This window comes from Schistocerca piceifrons, chromosome 9, assembly GCF_021461385.2.
Source record: "Schistocerca piceifrons isolate TAMUIC-IGC-003096 chromosome 9, iqSchPice1.1, whole genome shotgun sequence".
Lineage (NCBI taxonomy): Eukaryota > Metazoa > Arthropoda > Insecta > Orthoptera > Acrididae > Schistocerca > Schistocerca piceifrons.
In genome coordinates, this window is record NC_060146.1 from 106807884 (window position 1) to 106824633 (window position 16750).

Here is a 16750-nt window from a genome sequence, read left to right on the forward strand (position 1 = left end):
GCGGAAAACGTAAACAAACGACGACTTACTGCGCATAGCCGGCAGCCAACGTCCTGTTCTCTTTTTCTGCGAAAGCTGGTCTGACGTAATAGTCATGTGGCTCGCTGATCGCTTCCGGTGTTGCGAGAGTCGTACTTGAACGCCGTGACGGTCTCTGCATTCATTTCAGAATAAGTAATGGAAACAGCGAGTCATTCGTAGCACAGTGCAAGGTGGAGTACACGAAGCATTTGGCAACGAGTAAGGCGCAATCGTTTTTCGAGGTTGGCATTGTCGTAAACGTGGTAGCTCAGGTGCGACCTGAGTCGGTACCTTGCACAACCATAGATCAACAGTCCCCTCCTCCCCCCCCCCCCCGCCCCCCCCCCCCCACACGACAGAAAATTAAATACTGCCGTTGCTGTGTGTTGCATGGATCAACTGTTCTTAAAAATTATTTTATTGAAAAACAACCAAAATATTTTTATAATCCACCATAATTCTCACGGCCTTGCCGCAGTGGATACACCGGTTCCCGTGAGATCACCGAAGTTAAGCGCTGTAGGGCGTGGTTAGCACTTGGAAGGGTGACCATCCAGGCCGCCATGCACTGTTGCCGTTTTTCGGGGTGCACTCAGCCTCGTGATGCCAACTGGAGCTACTCGACCGAATAGTAGCGGCTTCGGTCAAGAATACCATCATAACGACCAGGGGAGCGATGTGCTGACCCCACGCCCCTCCTATCCGCATCCTCCCCTGAGGATGACACGGAAGTCGGATGGTCCCGGTAGGCCACTCGCGGCCTGAAGACGTAGAGCTTTTTTACCGTAATTCCCATTGGGCAGTAGATGCAAAATTTTTACACCAGACAGGTACTCAAAACCACCAGATTTAGTGGGAATACCACTAACTGGAAAACACTATCTCTGAGCCACTTAAGTGTTTGCGATGTCATTCAGAAGTGCTGCTATTAATTATTGCATCAAGTATCACTTTGTACTGCGATGGCTCTGGTTAAGTTCTGTACATTCATACCCAACGCACACTTCTATACTTAACAAACAGTCATTATTTTCATTCTGAATATTTCATGCAGACAATACACGTTAGTAGTACATATATATTCATTTGCTCTTTGCTGAATACTACGCTCAACATGAGTAACATATTGACCTCATCACCGATGCACATGTAAACGACTAACTTCACAGAAAGTAATATTACAATATGGAAAAAATGCATGCCGGTATGAGATTATGTTAACTTTCTCATAACAGTCAGTCATAAGGGAAAAGCTATCAAAAAAACGATTTCACTGGTATATTAATTCGTATCTGAATTATTCTGTGTTAAGCTGAATCTGTCGAAATGGGCTTGGCTCAAATGGTTCAAATGGCTCTGAGCACTATGGGACTTAACATCTGAGGTCATCAGTCCCCTAGAACTTAGTACTACTTAAACCTAACTAACCTAAGGACATCACACACATCCATGCCCGAGGCAGGATTCAAACCTGCGACCGTAGCGATCACGCGGTTCAAGACTGTAGCGCCTAGAACCGATGGGCCACTCCGGCCGGCAAATGGGCTTGGTACTTCAGTTAATTATTTTTAGTTATGTGCTATTGTGGCCATGTTGTGAAATAAAGTGGCACGTTTTTGCTACAACACATTAAACACTTTACCAAGTACAACATTATAGACAGTGATGCAGTAGTACCGGGTTTGGCTTTATTTGTCGGTTACTGCGGGAGGTGTTGTGGTTTACATCTGCCTTTCTAGTATTTGATTAGTTATTCGTGAAGTAGCCATAAAAAACCGGTACCAGTTGTAGCCGCTACCGTTAGTACAAGAAGAAGGTAAAGACAAGGCCGTATTACCCTAACGTGTCAATCCCACATTAATAGCGAGAACAAGACGGCACTAGTTACAGGGCGAAAACTGGCGTTTAAGCAGTCATCATGTGTGAATGGAAGGAGATGAAGCAATAAGTGGACAATGGGAAGTACCCTATCCAATATACTTCAAAGCGGTAGCAGGAGAATGGATATGGATGTTGATTACTGCCTTACGCGCTTCCTATGGCAGTATTCCTCTCTCTGCTTTATTTTTCACTCGGTTCTTGCACATATTGTGTATTACATATCTCCCCATACATAGGGTGATTTTTCCACCGTTTAAAAACTCTATGGATTGATCGATGAGAGAATACGGATGAAAAAGAGTCTAATGAACTTACGTCCGCAAAAGCATGGTTTCCATGCTAGAGACCATTTATTCAGTCATACATTGTTACAGAGACTGCTTTCTAATAGGCGCTGGACCATGCAGCCACAGTTACAATATGTGTTGAAAACGTTTTCCATGTGCTTTAACACATGCGTGTTCGCGCTGTAACATGTTCTGTCTTTCACGTTCACATAGGCAAGGCTGCATCCGCACATTGTAAAAGGCAGTACGAATACGCTGCTCCAGTGTTTCCACATCTGGAACGGGCTGGGCATACACGACACGTCTGAGATGGCCCCATAACCATAAATTGCACGGACTGAGATCCGGTGAACAAACAGACCATGAAACTGGACCCGTTCGTCCGAGCCATCGACTAGGGAAGATACGATCGAGATGCGTCCGGACGTTAACGGCGAAATGGGCTGCAGCATCATCATTTAGCAGCCGCGTAACCCTTCAAACCATCAATGGCACTTCTTCCAGCAGGGGAGGCAAAGTCACTCGCTAGAAACACCGATGGTTCCGGTCTGTTAGGCGACGTGGGAGGAAGACTGGTCAGAAAATGCGGTCGTCAATTATTCCAGGCCACACACTCCGGCTGCACAGATTCTGATGATTCGCTGTCACCATAACTTGAACGTTCTGCATACTATCCCACAGGTTGTTGTTGTTGTTGTGGTCTTCGGCCCTGAGACTGGTTTGATGCAGCTCTCCATGCTGCTCTATCCTGTGCAAGCTTCTTCATCTCCCAGTACCTACTGCAACCTACATCCTTCTGAATCTGCTTAGTGTATTCATCTCTTGGTCTCCCTCTACGATTTTTACCCTCCACGCTGCCCTCCAATGCTAAATTTGTGATCCCTTGATGCCTCAAAACATGTCCTACCAACCGATCCCTTCTTCTAGTCAAGTTGTGCCACAAACTTCTCTTCTCCCCAATTCTATTCAATACCTCCTCATTAGTTACGTGATCTACCCACCTTATCTTCAGCATTCTTCTGTAGCACCACATTTCGAAAGCTTCTATTCTCTTCTTGTCCAAACTGGTTATCGTCCATGTTTCACTTCCATACATGGCTACACTCCATACAAATACTTTCAGAAACGACTTCCTAACACTTAAATCTATACTCGATGTTAACAAATTTCTCTTCTTCAGAAACGATTTCCTTGCCATTGCCAGTCTACATTTTATATCCTCTCTACTTCGACCAGTTATTTTGCTCCCCAAATAGCAAAACTCTTTTACTACTTTAAGTGTCTCATTTCCTAATCTAATTCCGTCAGCATCACCTGACTTAATTCGACTACATTCCATTAACCTCGTTTTGCTTTTGTTGATGTTCATCTTATATCCTCCTTTCAAGACACTATCCATTCCGTTAAACTGCTCTTCCAAGTCCTTTGCTGTCTCTGACAGAATTACGATGTCATCGGCGAAGCAATTCCCTCGTTCCTCTTGGCGGAAAAAACTGATCTGGCTGAGCTGGGTATGGTACGTTCGGCAGCCTGCACACGTTGTTCGTCAGCTTTTCCGGCGAATACGTTTGCATGCACACAGCAGTGTAATTCATTTTGTAAACTTGCGTCACGGCACAAATTTTCTACCTCATCCGGGCGTCCCCGGCTGTGAGCATACCACGGCGGACGTGACAATGCTTCGATCAACTGGCTGTAGAAACTTTTTTAACGCACAGATTAAAAAGAATCAAAATTTCGACCATTTTGAATGAATACGTGGCCTTAAGGCTGGCATCCATTACCAACTGAACTGTCGGTTCTCCTCTCTGGTGGCTTCATCTTTCCAGAAACTAAATTGAACGACATCTATCATCAGTTTTCCTTTCAATTCTTCCGTACGTTATTCTTGTCAGCAGCTTGGATGCATGAGCTGGTTAGATGGCTCTGCGATATCATCCGCGTTATCTGGTCTTGCTATTTACGGGATTGGGTGCATGATATTATTGCTTAAGTACAGTGACATGTCTCAAGAGTCGTACGTCCTACACACTAATCGCTTGGTAGTCACACTGAACAACAGCTAATTCTGTTATATTAACAGGCCATTTTCTTGTTAAGGCGAAGTTGTAACCTTGCGTGATTACTTCCTTATTAAAGTATAAATTAGTAACTTGCTCTCGAAGTTTGGCAGTTCTATTAGCTGAGTAATGGAACTGTAAGAGTTGAGTGTACGAATTCGTTACATAATTATCAGCGGGTCCTGAAGTTAGATGCAACGCTTCCAGAACTACAGATGAAATGCCAACTTTTTTCATTACGGACCTCTCTGCTCCACGTATCCCATATGAAGCTTTCAGAATTGCAACTTTGCTTGGAATAGGCTACGGTAGCTTTACTGTATTCAGTTCCTACAAATATTTAACACAAAACGCAATCATTGCTTTAACAAAAACAAGTTGTTAGCTGCTTGTCGAGCAACATAGTCTCTTACTTGTTTAGTATTGTACGCAATAACAAGAAAGGTTCCTATTCTTGCCCTTTGCACTTTCCGAACATATTATTAGCCTTTATTTATTGTCGAATAATCCGTTCACAATTGGTGGGCTTTGCAATTTATGTTTCTGTAATAATATTGAAAGAGCACTTTGTTGTGAAGGGGGAGCGAGAGGAGGGGAATTGGTGTGGAATGAGTTTGAGGATGCTTGATGTGTGTGCTGTCGTGTGCGTTCAAGGAATGCTCAGACGCGTGTTAACTGCAGGATTTATTGAACTGATATTTTTCTTGAAAATATAAGAAATATTTCGTTGTCAGTGTTAAATGTACGAGGGTAAGTCAATTATCATCCGCAATTTAGTTATATTTTTGTTTACTTTGGTAGTACTGTCGTTTACGTTGTTGTCGTATCCTTACAATTTTCAAGCTGCACGTGAAATCATTCCCTTAGACGGATGATTAACTACTGACGAGGGGATCATCGTCTGCAAATTGGTAACCGTTCTGCCTACGAAATCATCCACAACAGACCTGGGTTTCATAAAGTTTTTCAAGATGAGTTCCAAAACAGCTCACACAGTTGCATAAAGAAACGCGCTTGGACAACTGCAAAAAACATTTGGATCGCTATGATAACGAAGGGGACAACCTCTTAGATAGAATCATTACTGGTGACGAAACATGGATCCATCACTACGAGCCGGAGAGTAAACGGCACAGTATGGAATGGAACTATCCCAATTCGCCGTGGAAGGAAAAGTTCAGGACCCAACCGTCCGGAGGAAAACTGATTATTACGGTCTTTTGGGACGCACAAGGTCCAGCACAGGAACATAATGGGGAAAGGAGCACAACAATAAACAGCGTACGTTACAGTGAGATGCTTACTGCCAGGCTAAAGCCTGCAATTCGAAGCAAACACCGAGGATTGCTGGCAGATGGCGTTGTGTTGTTGCACAACAATGCCCGTCCGCATACTGCTGCCCACACTGCTGAAACACTCCAGAAACTCAAATTTGAAGTACTGAATCATCCTGCATATAGTCCCGATCTTTCCCCTTTTATCACTTTTTTGGTCTACTCAAACAGGCATTAAGCGGCCGTCGATTTGCCTCGGACGAAGCAGTGAAAGAAGCGGTGCATTACTGGCTCGCAGCTCAACCGAGAACCTCCCTTCGTAAGGGCATCAGGAAGCTTGTACAACGATGGACCAAGTGCGCTGAAACGCAAGGAGACTATGTCGAAAAAAGATGTTCTTGTAAGTTTCCTAAGTTGATTACAATAAAATTTTAGAACTACTTGTCGTTGTTGTTGTTGTTGTGGTCTTCAGTCCTGAGACTGGTTTGATGCAGCTCTCCATGCTACTCTATCCTGTGCAAGCATTTTCATCTCCCAGTACCTACCGCAACCTACATCCTTCTGAATCTGCTTAGTGTATTCATCTCTTGGTCTCCCTCTACGATTTTTACCCTCCACGCTGCCCTCCAATACTAAATTGGTGATCCCTTGATGCCTCAGAACATGTCCTACCAACCGATCCCTTCTTCTGGTCAAGTTGTGCCACAAACTTCTCTTCTCCCCAATCCTATTCAATACTTCCTCATTAGTTATGTGATCTACCCATCTAATCTTCAGCATTCTTCTGTAGCACCACATTTCGAAAGCTTCTATTCTCTTCTTGTCCAATCTATTTATCGTCCATGTTTCACTTCCATACATGGCTACACTCCATACGAATACTTTCAGAAATGACTTCCTGACACTTAAATCAATACTGGATGTTAACAAATTTCTCTTCTTCAGAAACGCTAATCATTTGACTTACCTTCCTTCGTAGGTAAAAAGGTTCATCTAGTTCCTCTTGTCGTACCACACTGAAATTCCTAACAAGGAAATGGTGAGAGTTGTCATGTTGGTTCCTGCTGTGGAATTTTGCCAATAACATTTATTTTTTCATGAACTTAACCAGCCAAAAGGAGGAGGGGGTGACTCGTAGAGAGAGGATGAAAAAGGAGCATAATTAGAAGAAGATAGTTAACGTTCGTTGAAATCTACATGCTAAATTTCAACTGTTGGCGTGACCTGAAGGTTACTGAAAAAAAAAGTGCGATATTTATTGCATGGTTTCCGAGCTTGAGCTAACCAGTGGCGTAGAGAATTGAACCTTGCGCTGCACTGCGCGGCGCTGTTTTGTCTCGACTTCCACTGATTTGTGAGACGACAGCTAAATGGGCGATTGAAAGCGATTGGTGTCGAAGTTGAGTGACTGTAGGAAGATACAAGATGATACAGACAAAATTTCTAGTTGGTTTGATGAATGGCAGCTAGCTCTAAATGTGGAAAAATTAAAGTTAGTGCGGATGAGTAGGAAGAACAAACCTGTAATGTTCGCTTATAGTATTACCAGTATCCTGTTTGGCAGAGTCAGGGCGTTTAAATATTCGAGCGTAACGTTGCACAGCGATATAAAATGGAACGAGCTCGTTAGAATTGTCATACGGAAGGCGAATGGTCGTCTACATTTTATTGGGAATTTTTAAGAAAGAGTGGTTCATCAGTAAAGGCATGCAGCACACTGGTGCGACCTACTCATGAGTACTGCTCGAGTGTTTGGGATCCGTGCCAAGACGGAGTGAAGGAAGACATCGAAGATAGAGGCGGGCTACATGACTTGTTACCCGTAGGTTGGAACAACACGTAAGCGTGACGGATATGCTTCGGGAAATCAAATGGGAATCCCTTCATTCATCATCTGTCGATTGTTGGACAAACACTGGATGGTTTGTTAAACATTCAGCTGGCTAATTTGAAGTGGTCTCTGTCTCATAAATCTACAGATACTAAGTACTGAATACTAGACGCTATTTTGACTCGACCAAAGATAGGAATCTTCCTACATTTCGGTCAAGGGGTCTGAACATTGAGTAATATGTCGCCGAAACAGGTAGCTAAATAAAAAAGCTATTTTGAAATTTAGACTGTTAAAAGATGTTTCATTTGACATTCTGTACTGAACAGCCGAGATCCTGAAACCATCTGTGAAAAGAGGGACATACAGAGATGTGAAAGTATCTGTTGGATGAAGAAAGATTTATTGCAAATGAGAGTAGAGATGAATATGATGTATGTATTAGGAGGCGTAACCAATATATTTTGAACAATGTTATTTTTTAGAGGAGAGGTTTGAGGTAAGATTGCAGCACTGCTCAGTCAGTTTGTTGGAATCATTATTGTCAGCTACTTTGTTCGGTTGCTCGGACTGAGAGAAATACCATGCCACTTCCCTGGTTCATGCGTTAAGATATGAACTGATTAAACTGTTAGGTTTTTATAGAAATTCTCTGTTACCTGTAGCCTTTTTAAATCATTCGTCACTTTTTTAAGCATAGTGCTGTTGAAGCTAATGTCATGTGTGAAGATCACGGGCAATTTTACGCTGTCGTTTTGAATATATGCTTCATTTTAAGATCGTCGTCTTGGAATATCATTTCATAGGAATAGTTGTCCGCCCTCGGTAGCTGAGTGGTCAGCGTGACAGAGTGTCAATCCTAGGGGCCCGGGTTCGATTCCCGGCTGGGTCGCAGATTTTCTCTGCTCAGGGACTGGGTGATGTGTTGTCCTAATCATCATCATTTCATCCCCATCGACGCGCAGGTCGCCGAAGTGGCGTCAAATCGAAAGACCTGCACCAGGCGAACGGTCTACCCGACGGGAGGCCCTAGCCACACGACATTTCATTTCATTTTTCATTGGAATAGTTGCTCTCCTCATCCCACTGTTGAAAGAAAGTTTATCATTACACATTACCACATTGCATCAAGTGGTATGCAACAGTTTGATTATTGTTCGGAAGCAGGCCCCCCCGTCGGACGTTCGAGTACTTCCTCGGGCCTGGGTGTGTGTGTGTTGTTCCTAGTATAAGATAGTTTAAGTGGCGTGTAAGTCTAGGGACCGATGAGCTCAGCAGTTTGGTCCCTTAGCAATTCACACTCATTTGAACATTGTTCGGAAATTTTATTTAAAAACAGAAATCCAGCTTAGTCGCTGCCTGCTTGCTGTTTGCTGTTGAACTTTCGAGAAATCTGCAACAATGTTTTCAAAACATGATGAAAGTAGACGTTTTGTTTAGGGCCACGTAACTGTTTTACTTCAGTTGCGCATTTAATATAAAGGCAAGTTGTATTCAGACTAGTTACAGTTCCTGGCAGATTAAAACTGTGTGCCGGACCGAGACTCGAACTCGGGACCTTTGCCTTTCGCGGGAAAGTGCTCTACTACTGGCAGAAGTAAAGCTGTGAGGACGGGGCGTGAGTCGTACTTGGGTAGCTCAGATGGTAGAGCATTTGCCCGCGAAAGGCAAAGGTACCGAGTTCGAGTCTCGGTCCGGCACACAGTTTTAATCTGTCAGGAAGTTTCATATCATCGCACAATCCGCTGCAGAGTGAAAATCTGTTGTGGACTGGCAAGATAGCCAATCCACAATGACGGGTAGCCGAAAGGCACGCGTCTAAGCTCACGCAGGATGGCGTGAGGTCTGCAACAGGTCAGGGATATGAGACTAGCAAAAATAGTACGTATCTGTTGGAATACTTAACTTTAATCCATAATTGGTAAACATCGGTCTGACGGTACATGCATCACAAGATAAATAGCAATTGATAATGGCGCCTTGCTAGGTCGTAGCAAATGACGTAGCTGAAGGCTATGCTAACTATCGTCTCGGCAAATGAGAGCGTAATTTGTCAGTGAACCATCGCTATAAAAGTCGGCTGTACAACTGGGGCGAGTGCTAGGACGTCTCTCTAGATCTGCCGTGTGGCGGCGCTCGGTCTGCAATCACTGATAGTGGCGACATGCGGGTCCGACGTATACTACCGGACCGCGGCCGATTTAAAGGCTACCACCTAGCAAGTGTGGTGTCTGGCTGTGACACCACAAAATCTCATTCTAGTTACAGTTCATTTGAAATTAGGTTTTGTTAAGTCAAGGGTTAGTATACGAGTTTAAGTTGTATGACAGTTTGTGGGTGCATAGTTTTGGTAATACGTAGACTTTTTATAGACTAGGAGGTCATTTTATCGTATATTTCCTACAGAAACATACAGCGGGAAGCTTGCAAGTTAATATGTCGAGAATGGACTTTGACTCTACAGAGAAGAGAGCGCTGATTTGAAATTTCCTGGGAGATTAATATTGCGTTCTGCAGCGAGAATCGTACCGGACACCTTTGTCTTTCGTGGACAATTGCTCTACTGATCGAGGTATCCAAGCTGGACTCTGTTCTCTTTGAGTAGTCATGCAGGATTTCCGGGGAAACATCTGTGGAGTTTGGAATGTGGGAGTTAAGGAAGCGGTAGAAGTAAAGTTGTGTGAGAAATCGTGGGCCGTGCATGGACCAGCATATTCGGGAGAACACTTGCCCGCGAATGACCTAGGTCCAAGTTTGGAGTCCAGTTACTCCACGCCGTCTTAATCTGGAATGTCCAGCAACCAACGTACTACCTACAACATCCTGCATTATCGGTTGGAGACAAGCATCAACCGCATTGCGGAACTACAGCCCCATGCGTAGCATGCCGTTAACACCACAACAGAAAAGAATGGTGTCTCGAGCATTGTTGGAGACTTTATCGATGACCTGGGGAGCGGTCCAATTCTTCAACTGTTTTGGAGAGGCGCAGTGATGCTGCTTCTGGCGTTGTTGTGTGGTAAGACATCGGGTATCACGGCTGGTGGTGACTGAGCAAACTACGACTCCACGACGGTACGCTGTGGATATTCTGTGTCCTCATGTCTTATCTCTCACGCGGCAGTATCGTGACGCCACTTTTCAATAGGACAATGCTCTTTCACAACGGCATATATTCGTAGGAAGTGCCTGTGTGATGATGATGTACTCCTGTGGGCAGCAAAATGTCCAGACTTGGTACCGATGTAAAATTTGTGGAACCAGGTCGAAACACAATTCTGTCCCAGTGCCAGTACTGGAAACGTCAAGGACGAATTAAAACAGTTCAGGGACAGGTTGCCGCAGGAGAGGATGCAAGGGCTCTGGGGCACCTTTTCCAAACAAATCATTGAATGCATCCAGTCCAAAAAAATGGTTCAAATGGCTCTGAGCACTATGGGACTCAACTTCTGAGGTCATTAGTCCCCTAGAACTTAGAACTAGTTAAACCTTACTAACCTAAGGACGTCACACACATCCATGCCCGAGGCAGGATTCTAACCTGCGACCCTAGCCGTCTCGCGGTTCCTGACTGCAGCGCCTAGAACCGCGCGGCCACTTCGGCCGGCCATCCAGTCCAAACGGAGTTTAACGTCTTACCGATTAGTTGCAAATAACACCGACTCCTCTGTTATTCAAAAATGGTTCAAATGGCTCTGAGCACTATGGGACTCAACTGCTGAGGTCATTAGTCCCCTAGAACTTAGAACTAGTTAAACCTAACTAACCTAAGGACATCACAAACATCCATGCCCGAGGTAGGATTCGAACCTGCGACCGTAACGGTCTTGCGGTTCCAGACTGCAGCGCCTTTAACCGCACGGCCACTTCGGCCGGCTCTGTTATTCTGATTGGATTTTGTATCACTGAAATAGCATCGGCTATCCTCTTTATCTGTTAAGCTTCATTTCGATTTCTCCTCACCTTCGCTGTGGTTTAACGTTTTTGTCACTCAGCGCATTTTGCAAGAGGGAAAAACGTATTTTCTTCTTTTCTTATAATATTCTCTAGGGTTCTACGAATATGCTCGAACGTTAACCAATGTTTTCTGCCGTTCTAGAACGCAACTTGGAAAAGGCACAAATTCCATTAATTGCAAAACCGCCCTTGGTAGAGATGTGTGCAACGTAGTAATCCAAAAAGTTTATCTACCGTGGAGAGAAAGTACGTAGACAAATAGTGAGTGAGCAATTTTAGCAACAACAGACGCGGAGGATGTTTACAGAATTTTATCTGTTGTGAAAGAAGAATAAATGAACTTTTAGTAAATTATTTCTACTATTATCGCATTCACTAATAACCCACTCTTTCTGAAATTATTCATAACGCGTATGGCCGTCAAGCAGCACAACACAAATCTCTATAGAAGTTTTTCCACTGCAGTGTAAGAACCGGGAATGAATGCGCTGACTTGAATTTCGGAACAAAGACTGAAAGAGCGCAACCCGAACTCTGAAACGTCAGAGGCTGCTGGGATTTAAAGCAATGCGAGCGACTCTGCTGTGGGAATGAGCCGTCTGTTTTGTGGCGCACGCTGTTTTATTACTAGAACGGGACACAGTGAAACGGTACGGCAGGAAGCAGACCGCAAAGCGAGAACAGGTAGACAGGCAAGAATGAACTTAGCTACTTCAAAGGACCCAACCGATTCGCTCCAGATATACGAAACAAAAATTATCTTTCCACAAACGCAGATCCAAACTGTTGTCTCTCTAGTCAGACCTGCCAGTTGGCTCTTGTCTACAACACTTTGTAGCCCGTAGAATGGATGTATACACTGAGGAAAGTCATGGGATTCCTCCCAGTATTGTAACGGTCCTCCTTTTGCCAAACGTAGTGCAGCAACTCAGCGTGGGATGGACTCAATAAGTCATTGGAAGTTCTCTGCAGAAATAATGAGCCATGGTGCTTCTACAGCCATCCATAACTGGTAAGGCGGGTGCCAGGTTGAGATTCATTGGGAGAGTCCTTAGAAAATGTAGTCCATCAACAAAGGAGGTGGCTTACAAAACACTCGTTCGACCTATACTTGAGTATTGCTCATCAGTGTTGGATCCGTACCAGGTCGGGTTGACAGAGGAGATAGAGAAGATCCAAAGAAGAGCGGCGCGTTTCATCACAGGGTTATTTGGTAAGCGTGACAGCGTTACGGAGATCTTTAACAAACTCAAGTGGAAGACTCCGCAAGAGAGGCTCTCTGCATCGCGGTGTAGCTTGCTCGCCAGGTGTCGAGAGGGTGCGTTTCTGGATGAGGTGCCGAATATATTGCTTCCGCCTCCTTATACCTCCCGAGGAGATCACGAATGTAAAATTAGAGAGATTCGAGCGCGCACGGAGGCTTTCCGGCAGTCGTTCTTCCCGTGAACCATACGCGACTGAAACAGGACAGGGAGGTAATGACAGTGGCACGTAAAGTGCCCTCCGCCACACACCTTTGGGTGGCTTGCGGAGTATAAATATAGATGCAGATGTAGATAACTCTACGGAAACGCGGAGTGCTCCCTATTGTGAAGGATCTCGGATTATTGAATTCCCTGACGATTACCGAAACAGATTGGCCGTTGCGTATAAATCCACCATTACGCGTTCAGTCTTCATTTCCTTCCCGCGGCCATAATCAAATCGTAAATGTTTTCGCATGAATCACCTGAGGACTAATGACAGCTCTGCCAATGCGCCGCCTTTTTATACCTTGTGTATGCGATACTACCGACAACAGTTAATGTGAGTAACGCTGTCCCTTGATAAGTAGTCTGTAATAGCAATGTACACGTTGTCGGAAAAAGAATGTACCTGTTATATCGTGACGCACCAGTTCAATATTTATCAAACTTTATAGAGATATTCATCACACAACTCGTGTTAAATGAATAAAGATAAATTTCAATTGGAACTGATGTCCATCATCATCATCATCATCATCATCATCATCATCATCACCTCAAAATGGTTCACATGGCTCTGAGCACTATGGGACTTAACATCTGAGGTCATCAGTATCCTAGAACTTGGAACTACTTTAACCTAACTAAGCTAAGAACATCAAACACATCCATGCCCGAGGGAGGATTCGAACCTGCGACCGTAGCGGTCGCGCGGTTCCAGTCTGAAGCGGCTATAACCGCTCGGCCACATCAGCCTTCCATCATCACATCACCAGTACTGAAATGTGATACAACTGACATGAATACACTTTTGCATTCACTCTGTCATGAAAGTAAACAGCCTCTTAATGTCATACTGTGCGAGTTGATGAAGATTTTTGGGTCAAGGCCGAGATGAAAGGGTATGTTTCGCTGTCGCATCCCAGTCATGCCCTACAAATATGAGGTCAGGTGACCGGGCAGGCCTGTGAAATACCCGTGCATTCGTCAATATGTTTGTGCTTTGAAACGCGGCCTAGGATCTTGCATTATCTTGCTAGCGTATGCCATTTAGTAAATACTCGCGAACATTCAGCCACCGTTCAGCAATTACTAACGACTCCTGCTGACATATCTTCTAACACCCAGCATTTCAATGTCTGGAGGCGCACATGTCTCGAAAATCGCTGCTCCCTGCGACCTTCCACCATCTCGTCTACGACACGTTGGCGTCGACCTGACTTCCTGATGTGAAAATCATTGCTGAACAACGCAGAATGCCCTAAGTGTCCTACTCATTTCTAGCTGTACAGCATGCAAGTCCGTTTGTGGTATGGTGTCTGTGGTATCACGTGCCGACACCATTCCAAGGACATCATAGCAACGGAATTGCAAATTTCCGTCTGATGCAGACGTTTATGTCATATTATGATAACCGGGGACCTAGAAACGACGGAGAGGCTCCGTCCCCACCGCAGTCGCAGTGGTCCGCAATTCCACGACGACTACTTCTGTCCTCTTCACCCCTCCGCAGCCCCACACCGAACCCTGAGTTATTGTGCGGTTCGGCCCCCGGTGGACTCCCCATGGAACGTCTCACACCAGACGAGTATAACCCCAATGTTTGCGTGGTAGAGTAATGGTGGTGTACGCGTACGTGGAGAACTTGTTTGCGCAGCCGTCGCCTACGTAGTGTAGCTGAGGCGGAATAAGAGGAACCAGCCCGCATTTGCCGAGGCAGATGGAAAACCGTCTAAAAACCATCCACAGACTGGCCGGCCTACCAGACCTTCCCGCCCGTAAAGCGTTAGACCGCACAGCCAACCGGGCGGGCGATGCAGACAGTGGTCGCACAGCACCTGGTGGACCCAATCACTCATGCCCGGTGAGTCACGCATCCAGTGGCTCTGTACTTCGAGCGCCCTTTGCCGCTGCAGTGTAGGATGGCCGGATGTGCCAGCTCAGCGCAGTCGGGCTCATAAACACTTTGCAAGGTAAGGCTACGCAGACGCCGCCTTGTCGCGGCTCCAGCTTCATCATTCGTGCTTTACTACAGAGAGAATTTTCCTTGTGGACTTCGTGATAACTGTTTCTGCCTGCAGTAAGTGTACTGAGCCTTCGATCGTTTCAAGAAATACGAGTAAAAATACCTTTTTTTGCTCCTGTTCAGTTTTCATACGGTGACAGTTCCCCCACCACTCTGCGGCGCACCTCCATTGCCGTGTGTGTAAAGTTGTAACTACACGGCAGTGTCTCTGGTAAAAGATTCATGGCGACTCGGGACTCGACCCAGCTTCCAGTATATGTTCCCGACGGTCTGTCATGACACTCTGCCTATAACCTTTGCCCAGGTTACAGTTTATGTCACCTGGCTATTTGTTAGAGCCAAGCCAATAATCCTTCGATCCTGTCGTTGTGCAGTCCTTCTGGGAGAAACTCTTCCCACTGTTAGGGTCACATTGTCGTACTGAGTCCGTCTCGCCACCTGTCGCTTTGCACTCATTGCTCACAGCTTACTTTTTGTGAGAACTTTACTATAATGCACCCATCTCACCAACGGCTTTGATTTGAACTTTTGCAGAGAAAGATGGCATTCTTTTCTGCGAACTACATCTCACGATGGCTAATCTGGGTGTCTAACTTTACTGGACTTTTCTTGGACCCACAGAATAGCCACCGTGTACTCAAAATGTTTCCTTTGTCAAGGAATGGCTTTTTCCCGTTCCCGTGAGTGCATACATACAAATTTTGAGACTTTCCAATTTGTATGGTGTTTACTGACTATATAGAAGTGTTCTACTGTGTCACGAGAGAATACTGGCAGTTTTGGGTAACTAAGAACTAGTGCACTGAAGCGACAAAGAAACTGATATAGGCTTGCGCATTCAAATACAGAGATATGTAGACAGACAGAAAACGGTGCTGCGGTCGGCAACGACTATACAAGACAACAAGTGTCTGGTGCAGTTGTCAGATCGGTACTGCCGCTACAATGGCAGGTGATCAAGATTTAATTAAGTTTGAACGTGGTGTTGTAGTCAGCGCACGAGCGATGGGATACATCGAGGTAGCGATGAAGTGGGGATTTTCCCCTCACACTCTTATTCACGAGTGTACCGTGAATAGCAGGACTCCGTTGAAACATCAAATCTAGGACACCGTTGCGGCCGGAATAAGACCCTGCAAGAACGAGACGAACCACGACCGAAGAGAATCGTTTAACGTTACACAGGTGTAACCCTTACACAAATTGATACAGGTTTCATTGCTGGGTGATCAATAAGTGTTGGCGTGCGAACACTTCAACGAAACGTCACCGATATGGACTTTCCGAGACGAAGGCCCACTCGTGTACCCTTGATGACTGCGTGACACAAAGCTTTACGCCTCGACTGGGTCTGTCAACACCGACATTGGACAGTTGGTGAATGAAAACATGTTGCCAGGTAGGACGAGTCTCATTTCCAATTGTATGGAACGGATGGACATGTACGGGTATGTAGACAATGTCATGAATCCATAGACCCTGCATGACAGCAGACGACTTTTCAAGCTGGTGGATGGTCTCTAGTGATGTGGAGCATTTACAATTGGAGTAATATAGGACTCCTGACACTTCTAGATACGAATGTCAGGTTACACGTACTGAAGCATCCTCTCACCATCACCTGTATCCTTTCACGATCATTGTGCAATCTGACGGACTTGGGCAATTCCAGCGGGACAATTCGATACCCTACAAGTCCAAAATTGCTACATATTGGCCCCAGGAATACTCCTGTAAAGTTAAGCACTTCCGCTGACGTTATTGACTATATCTGTGATGCGTTGCAAAGTACTGTACACAGAAGGTCTCCCCCCGTACTCTTACGGATTTATCGAGAGCCCTGCAGCGTTCATGGTGTCAGTTCCCTCCAGCACTACTTCAGACATCAGTCGAGTCCATGCCACGTCGTGTTGCGCCACTTCTGCCTGCTCGCGGGGGCCGCACACG